Source organism: Bidens hawaiensis, unplaced genomic scaffold, assembly GCF_021521415.1.
Source record: "Bidens hawaiensis isolate Kalapana, Puna unplaced genomic scaffold, B.hawaiensis_p1.1 tig00028996_1, whole genome shotgun sequence".
Classification (NCBI taxonomy): domain Eukaryota; kingdom Viridiplantae; phylum Streptophyta; class Magnoliopsida; order Asterales; family Asteraceae; genus Bidens; species Bidens hawaiensis.
In genome coordinates, this window is record NW_027494766.1 from 174017 (window position 1) to 184052 (window position 10036).

The 10036-nt window shown below is 35.3% G+C and overlaps 1 pseudogene; it reads right to left on the minus strand.

Moving 5' to 3' along the window:
- Positions 1-7508: 7508 nt before the first annotated feature.
- Positions 7509-9059, minus strand: LOC143578019 (protein sym-1-like; annotated as a pseudogene).
- Positions 9060-10036: the final 977 nt, after the last annotated feature.

Here is a 10036-nt window from a genome sequence, read left to right on the forward strand (position 1 = left end):
GAGTCCTGAATACACACATTGATAGGTGATGGAGTATAATCGACTGTTGTTCAAATGTTGTTGCTAATGATTATGGATCATGATCACAATATCAAACTCTTGCTGGTCGTTGTTCTTAACCATCACGTCGCATGTATTACCAGAACTCGGGGTGCAAAGTTTAATTGATTTAAGGGCTTGCACATGTTAGATCGATTAAATGCTCTAATACCAATTAAAGAGAATTGGTACCAGGTTTAATTATAAAACAAACTCAGACACTCTTATTTTGCTAAACACCCCAAACACGAGAAGTTTTCACAAACTCAATTACAATCTCCAATACCCAAAATGTGGTATTTATAATCTGACTTATCACGTTTGAGTGAAGCTAGGATTGCTAAATAATTATCCATTAAACATTCTAACTTAACTCGTATAGGATGCAAGATAGTCTAGGACATGAAAACTATCCCTAATCATTAAATTACAAACATGTTTAAGAATTCATAATTATCCACTCCAAAACCCATTACTTACCTTTGCACACCAATTAACTCGTTAAACAAAAATTCCCAACACTGTTAAGTTAGTTGTTTGTTTAAATATGATTTATGACACAAAAACAAATATTTTAGAGCACACCACCAACGTGGACTCTACTGTTGGACGTAATTTCATAATCCAAATCACAATTCAGTGAACTTGAGGGACCAATAATGATAAGTCAGTCAAAGTTGGTTATATTTCCTTGTTATGTTATGTTTCCTAATTGTATTGTAATTAAAATAGGTAATGCCTAGGCTAGTGATATGAGCTTAATTATATATAAATAGTACAAATATTTCCTACACTTTTGAATAGATTCGGAGTTGCTTTCGTTAATATTACTCCTAAATAGCTCACATTTATATTTATAAAGCTTTTAAGAATCATTGGGCTTAAATGGAGAACTTATATTAATCTTGAAGACCAACAAGTAAAACTTTAAACAAATTATATAAATATGTGTATTGGTTTTCTTTAGAGAATATTGTTAATTGAATTAGAATTTTGAATTTGATGATTCATAAAATATAAAAGCATCACTAAATGTCATATGAATGTTGACTTTGTATGTTGGTGTAACAGGTGATTAAATTCATTTAAGGAGGGTTTAACTTCAAGTCATAATGCGTCATGGAGTATGCTCCTGATTTGAGGTTCAAGATAGTAGGAAATAAACTTTTGGGCTTAATCACGTAACATGGAAAAAGATAAAGAGATGAACTTATTGGGCTGGCCATCAAAGGATATAAGAGGCGGTGGAATATGTGAAGTATATATATATATATATATATATATATATATATATATATATATATATATCTTTCAAGATTAAAAAGAAGAGGGGGAGTAAACGAGTGAGGAGCCACCCTTGGTGGTGGCTGAGACTTCGTAACAAAGAAAGACAACAATTAAGCTTCCTGGCTAGGTGCTCAAATAAGTTCACGGCAATTCCAAAAAACAAAGAAACAAGCAAGCAGGCAGGAGAATTAATTTATGCTACCAGGCACACATCTCAATTAATTTAAGCTACCAGGCTAGTAGCTCAATCATATTTATTTCTTTTTACGATGGACTGCAATATATATTTTATCTTTGTTTCATTCGTAATTATGATTGGCTAAACTATTAGACTGCCTGGTTTGGATGAATACTTTTCAGACTCGTTTTATTTTCAGTTTTGAATTATTATTGATTGGTTCATGCCTTGGTAAAGTTTTTATTTTATTTGGTTATGATGCATATGCATATTTGGTATTAATTTATAATCAATTTATTGTTCCATATGCGTCTTTGTGAATGTCTTTCATGTATGGATGCATATTAGGTTGTTTACTGTGTGTTTACAACTAGTTTATGGTTTATTGTTGACCTATTCCATAGGAACGATAATTGAGAGTTTAGAGATACCTTATATTCTGTCACTTGAGAGACCGGGAGATAATTATGTATCACCTGTTTTGGTCTTTTGCGGGTTTGGGTAGTGATTGCATGGGAGTAAGTTACCCTAGATTCTTTAAATTCTTATATATCCGAGTTATAACCGAATTCAATAAGAATACCCCTTTACGCCTTAGAGTGTTTTGTGATTAGAGAGACCGGGAGGTGATTTAGTCTTTGGGGACCTTAGCATAGTTAGGTAAGGTGAGACCGGGAGGTCAGCCGAACCATTAAACCGTTGAGCTTTACATGATATTTAGGGTTTTTAGGTATTGTTGGTGAGACCGGGAGGTGATCTAGCGTACTTAAGTTTCATATTCTTAGATACCGGTTACCAATCATAAATTAAAATCCGAGAGTTTACGAGTTTACTAGTAGGATTCCTTACCTATGTAGTTGTTTCCCCTATTTGAGTTTTACCCCTATTTGTTCGTGTCTAGTTTTAGTGTCAGTTTTAGTTTATGTATTATTTAGATTATAATTAAAAAACACAAAAATCAATTAAATCAATTTACTTTAGTTATTCATCAGAGTCTAGTTTAGGTGTCGCTAGTGTCCTTTGGGTTCGATATCAGGACTTCGTTAGGCTTTACTACAGTCGATAGGTACACTTGCATGTCTAGTGGTCTAGCATTAGGAGAGTCTAGATTTATAAATTTAAAACTAGAGTGTCTAAGTTAGGTTATATTTTATAGACCGCGTTCAGGACATCAACTAGCATGTTAGATTATTCTATATAAACCAAGTTGTGGTTAGACATTATAGAGCATGTGAGATGCAACCGAGTTAGGTTCATCTAGAGACACATGGGATGTAACCGCGTTAGGTTTCATCTAAATGCAATTGAGTTAGGGTTCATTTAGATGCAACCGAGTTAGGGTTCATCAAGAGTCAAACCGAGTTTGGGTTTGAGAGTTGTAATCAGTTTTTTGAGTTAGATTTTATGATTAATATAAACGAGAGTGATTCGCTTAGTTCATGTTTGTTTATCAATGGGGACTTGAACTGGTATCAGAGCCAAGTTCAAGAAATCATATGGAAGCTTCCGTCAAGTCGTGATCGGAATTGCAGCCAAGTTCAAATGGGTTATGATAGAATAATCGAGGTGAGGGTTTGGCAATCGATACAAGGGTCATCAGTAGGCTGAGATTTGATGACCGGAAAACTGTGGCTTTGTTTTATTTGTTCGGCGGATTTGTTCTCGCTGTTGTGATTAAACAAAATAAAGAAAATTGGAGTTCATGAATTTTAGGTAGTAAATAGTATAGGGGGTTAGGAGTAATGTTAGGTAGTAAATAGTATAGGGGGTTAGGAGTTAAATGTGTATAAGTAGGAGGGGGTTAAATGTAACATTTGTAATACTCCAGTTCGTTGAATAGACGAACAATATACGTAATGAGTAGTGAATGATTTTGAGAGTTATCTCCCTTCTTCTTCTTCTTCTTCTTCTTCTATCTTTTACTCTTAATCCTTTGATTACCGTTTTGTATCGCAACAAGTGGTATCAAAGCTGTTCAATCCTTGGACACTCTTCATTTCGGCCCTAATTCGATTGATAACTCGATCAATCTTCCGATTTTGTTTCAGTTTAGCCTGAATTGATCAATTGTTTGATTGGTTCTTCCTCAATTTCGTTCAATTCCTTTCATTTTTTTTTCAATTCGTTATAAATTGATCATAATCGACCAGTTGTTCAAATCATAGTTCTAACCCTAATTCACTTAAACTTCCGACAACTAATTCCGACGATAACCAGAAATTGACGGCAACAATAAAGGTAACAATGGTGTTCTTGTGTGCGTGTGGGGGTTTGATATGGGAGAACAAGGTTCATGTTTGTGCAAGGAGTAGGTGTTCTTGCAGATGGTTGAAATATGAAGGCAGGGCTCATTGTTGTGGTTACATACCAGATTATTCAAAACCACCAACTGATTGGGAACTTTACAGTGGTTACAGATGTTTGGATGAATGGATGGGATCATCAACATGGGGAAAACGAAGTCCTCGCTTATTCGAAACCCAATATGAAGAAACAAGAATTCTAAATACTGCATTGTCCATGGAAGACATCAAGAACTTACAACAGATTGGTTCATTTCAAGACTACTGTAACTCATTTGACTTTCTCCTTACTAGAGTAGTTCTAAGTGAAAATTATGCTACAAGTCTATTCGTGAAGGGTCTCAAACCTGAAATTAAGTGGTGGATTAAGTTGTTGAGGCCAAAAACACTAGATGAGGCATGTGAAAAGGCAACGAACCAAATTGATTTTCTTGATATTTTGAAAAAAAATAAAGATTTGGATGTAGCCACCAAGGATCATATTGAATCTTATAAATATGCACATATAGATGACACTTTGAATCAAGATATTAGAACCGAAATGGAAGTGGTTGATCAACAGATAATCACGAAGGAACCTATTGGGGATCAAGAAAAAATAAATAGAAAGTTTGTTTCAATAGAGGTTCCAGTTGATATGTTAGGTAATAAAACTGATACAGGAGCGGTTGTGGACAGCCTACACAATGCAAGGTGTGAACTCGATGGGTTGAAGGATATTGTGAGCACTAGTGATCGTGTTAGTCACAATTTTATAAAAGAAAATGTCGTTCCAGAATCTAATGATGAAAAGGATAATGAAAATGATATTAGTGGGCTTGAAAACGAAATCGATTCCCTAAAGCAAGATTGGACGGGTCAAGAAGGAATGAATAAATTCAATCTCAGTGATGCCTTCAACATATTTTCAAATGGATTGAAATATGAGAATTTTCAGAAAGTTTTTCACAGCTTTGGTACATTGCAAATAGTTGTGATTAACTTGCCTAAATTCAATGCATATGGTCATGATTATATTCTTGCTTGGCTAAGAAAAATGAGGATTAAATACAAACAAGTAATTTCGGAAAGATGGCTAGTTAAGTGGAAACAAAAGAATGAGTTACAAGAACTGCAGCTGCAAGAATCTCAAACAAACCGGCAGATTAATGCAAAAATGAAAAATATGGCTGGGATAATTATAGTATTCTTATTATTTACTAGGATGACAAAATCTAAAGAGTTGTCTCTCATTATAATCATGAAGGGGGTGGCAGGAAGAGTTGTACGTGCAGCTGCACATGTACACAAGCTTGGAAATCTTTCATGGTGGAAAGCAATTATTGTTGATCAAACACTTACTGCCAAAATAGTAAAGTTTTGGGCAAGTGGGATTATGATGGCTGGAAGGCATCACCAAAGTCCAAATGAATATAAAATATCAAATGCTTGGAAGTCAAAAGTTGATTTTCAAAAGTCAACAATTAATAAAAATGTGAAAGTTAAAAGATGGGAAACAAGTTGTAAAAGTCAGTGGATAGACTAGGAATCTACAGATTAGTGAATCAAAGGTCCAAATTCAGGAAACATTTATTTGATTTGGTTAACAAGCTAGATTGGTTTTTAAGTATTTGGCGGAAAGATAAAATTCGAGTGGTGAAGCTTGATGACAAATGGATGGCAGATTCAGATTTTATTACATACTTAAAAGAGGAAAAGTTTCCTGATCCGTCACAAGTGACTCAACCTGCAAGTTTGTCACTGGGTGCAAAGTTGTACCAGTTGGAGATTTCTTGGGTCTTTATAAGCAATGGATTGGATTCACTTTTCCATTTGCAATTGGTCGTTGATTTTTTTTTCTTTTCTCACCATTTACGTGATAGTGCTTAAACTTTGTTTTTTTTTCTTATTCTGATTTTTTAGAACAAAAATCTTTTGAGGGTGGAGTAATGTTAGGTAGTAAATAGTATAGGGGGTTAGGAGTTAAATGTGTATAAGTAGGAGGGAAATGTAACATTTGTAATACTCCAGTTCGTTAAATAGACGAACAAAAATCTTAATGAGTAGTGAATGATTTTGAGAGTTATCTCCCTTCTTCTGTGTTCTTCTTCTATCTTTCATTCTTAATCCTTTGATTACCGTTTTGTATAGTAAGAATGAAAGTGTTTTCTTTTTAACCCATTGTTACGTGAAAATTTTTTTTTTTTCAGTTGAAGAAGAAAGGTAAAGAGTTCTATTATTGGTTTGGGGTTAGGAAAAGAAAAAAAAAGTCAAGAAAAGAGTTTCTTTGGTTACGAGGAATTATAAGGGAAAAAAATACAATTTTTCTTTCTTCTTGGTTCAACGAGTTAGAGTTCTTTTTGATCAAATAAGTTGGTTAACCATTGTTGCTAGATACTTTCTATTTTGGATTGAACAAGTGAGTTCAATTTGGAGTTCATTTTTATACGGGTGAAACGAGTTAGGTTTTAACCAAGGTTTGATTTATTTTATTTTACGAGTAAGTGAGCTCGATCGTGAAAGTTGTTTAGAGCTAGTTGATTGGTTTGTATTTGTTCCAACAAAGTGGAGCATGGGTGTTGTGTGAGGTTACTATGGGACATCAAATATGAGCGATTCAGATTGGGTCAAAAATTGATCACCTACGAGGCATGTGAAATTTACCTTAGCGATTCGAGGGTGATACAGTGTGATACCGATGTTTACCTGAGTGACTTGGGTGGTGTGTTGTAATACCGGTGAAGAAGAAAATTGTCAATCCGTGACAGATTGATCACAAATTGAGACAGATTGTGTGAAGCAATCAATCACGAGGTGAGAAGTCAGCTATGTGAAGCAATCAACTTTGCTGTGAAACTGGGTTTGAGAAGAATTGATACGTGACAGATCAAAGTGAGAAAGCGGGTGATACGTGTGAAGGTATATAAGGCGAGAAGCTTACCGGTGAGAAGACGATCAAAACTTGTGTGAAACAAGTTGTGGAAGAGGGCATCAACGTGGTCAAGTTCGGGAGAGTCGAAAGAACACAGTCATGGATCAAGAGAAGTTCCAAGAGGTCAAGACAGAGATGATGAGGACCAATATGGTTGTGCAAGCCCAGAAGGTCAAGATCATGGGTAAAATCCGACATGTCGAAGGATACAAGTTTGGAGTCAAAGATCTGTCTATTTTGAGTCAGAAATTAGGGGGTGATTGTTGGACGTAATTTCAAACTCCAAGTCCCAAGTCAGTGAACTTGAGGAATCAATAATGACAAGTCGATCATAGTTGGTTATGTTTCCTTGTTATGTTATGTTTCCTAATTGTATTGTAATTAAAATAAGTAATGTTTTGGCTAGCCATTTAAGTTAGTCTATATAAACCAAGTTATGGTTAGACATTATCAGAACGTGTGAGATGTAACCGAGTTAGGGTTCATCTAAAAACACACGGAATGTAACCGAGTTAAGGTTCATCTAGATGCAACCGAGTTAGGATTCATTAAGAGTCAAAGCGAGTTAGGGTTTGAGAGCTATAATCGGTTTTTTGAGTTAGATTTTCTGATTAATTTAAACGAGAGTTATTCGTTTAGTTCATGTTTGTTGAGGTTCATCTAGATGCAACCGAGTTAGGATTCATTAAGAGTCAACGAGAGTTAGGGTTTGAGAGCTATAATCGGTTTTTTGAGTTAGATTTTCTGATTAATTTCAACGAGAGTTATTCGTTTAGTTCATGTTTGTTGATCAATCGGGAGTTGAGCTACAACAAACTCACAAGTCACATCAACTCAACTCAAGAGACCACAATCGAGCAACCGTTACACCCTCATACACCATTTTAACAAGAAACAAAAACAGCATATACTAGAAACGAATATCAAGAATACACAATGTGACTAGTTTTAACATCCCAACAACCAAGTCAAGAAGTGATCGAGTGGAGACCAAAAAAACTCATTCATCCACCCCGCCTTTCATACTTCAAAAGAAAACATTTAAAACCAATGTTTCCATGCTGCATCTTGTTGCTGCTCAAGCCACGAAAGAAAGCAACTATCCAACAAACAAAAAAGATTCACATACAACAATTGGTATCGAACCGGTACATATCGAAAATTCACCACTTGAATAAACGGCCATATCCCGCCTTCCACAATCAGCGCAGGCACGAAATCCCGCTTCACTTCTTCCTTGACTTGACTAACACTCTTCCCCGACGCAAAACCCATATACGCGAAAAACATAAGCAAGTCCACGGGGCTGAATATTATCCCGTCAAGTGCAACTTTCATTGCTACAAATTGAATCGATTTTGGCGGGTATCGGGTCCTATATTGTAAGAATTTATCTAAACCTTCATACCTACAAAACCGAAATTACATAAATAACTAAATACCCGTCGTTTTACATGGAAACGGATTAGCAGAATAACTAACCAGAAATGACCGATGGGGCCCACAAATGCGATCCCGAAAACGCTGGTAGTAACCACTCGTCTCCAGTTGATACGTAAATCTCTCTCATCATCCTGTCGATTTACCAAATAAGATTACAAATATCAAGATTTTTTCTATCTGACCAGGAAGTTCCAAATATATCCATTCTAAATCTGAACTTTTTAATTATTAATTCGATAGTTTTAAAGCTAACCGTATTCTTCCTCGTTTCCTAATACAAGGGATTTCTTATCTTAATTCATTTTTTTTTAAAACCGCTAGTTACTAAAACCTAACGAACCGCCAATATAACACTAGCTCCCGCCAGTGTAAAACTAGCTTCCTTCAATATTTGACGAACCGCCAATATAAAACTAGCATCCGCCAATAAAACACTAACTTCTGTCAATATAAAACTAGCTTCCGCCAATATAACACTATCTTTCGCTAATATGTGAAGAATAAACTAGCAGCTCGCAGTTATTAGAGATTTTGGTTGGATCCCAAAACCGTCGGATTAATAATTAAAAAGTAACGGAAACACGAAAAGACACTTTTGGAAAATCCTGATCAAACAGAGAAATTGTTGATTCAGATCGATCAAACGGGCATTCTTGTCGTTTTCCCTTTAACGATACAATAATAAATTTTGAAACATAGTTTTTATCTTTTGGATGACCAGTTAAAAAGAATTACGGAAACGAAAACGTGTTTCTTTTTGGCCACGGTGGCGCGTGTAACGGCTTGAGCAGCGAGGTCGCCGAGCCCCCAAATTAACCCGGAGCTGATTGCCTGCGTTTTAATGGGATGTACGGCTAAGCAATTCTTATACCATTTCCAGATCTTCAACATTGCATTGATTTATTAATGGTGGATTGATTCTACTAATCATACGCTAAAAGATTGGACATAATGGTGTTAATATTGATTTGGATAGGATAGGATAGGATAGGATAGGATTGGATTGGATTGTGTGAATCTTTGAATAGGGTTTGCGAAATTGATGGTTAGAAATTTATAATAATAGTATGTTAATAAGGTTGGTTGAGATTCAATTTAGGCATGTAGAGATGTCAATTGAAATCGCGATTTTGGGCGGGAAATATGGATCATATCCTTTTCGTTTTGTAATAATTTGGGTGAGTCTTTAGGCATTCTTGTTGTGTGAATTAAGAAGTTTATATCGTGCCAAGAAACTTGCTTCAGAAAACTCGTTTAGAATTGGCTCGTTTGAAATTTAAATTGAGTTCAAGCTGACACTGACTTAAATTGGTTCGACTCGTAAACAACCCTAAGACCAACATTTTTACACCGGTTCACTTAAACGCAAACACGCATATAAATAATACACATATATGTATGCGAAAATTAGTGTGAGTGATCATATGAACACTGTTCATTCTTAAGACGTAAACAATTTGTTGAGATGATTTACCATAAAAACAGGGCGTTCTTCAAAAATTGCTAAAATAATTTTTGCTCAAGGGCGAAAAATAGTTTTGGCCTTAAATGAGTTGAGTAATTGGGTTTAACCATTAAGAAAAATAAATATAATTTTTTAAAAAAATTCAAGCCAATCATGGTGTAGGGTCGAGGTCGGTCGATCACCCAACCCTGCCTCATAGCCCGGCAGTGGGTAGAAAAATACATGTCGTGACAATTAACTTAACTTTCATATAAGTGAATCACTAGTTTTGTGTTATCGTTTGGTTTAAGACTCTTCATTAGCCCGTGCACTTCATCAAATACATTTGTTTTCGAAATTTATGGGCAAGATATATTTATATACATTTACTAGGTTAGTTACCTGTGTAGCACACGGGTTAGAATAAATAA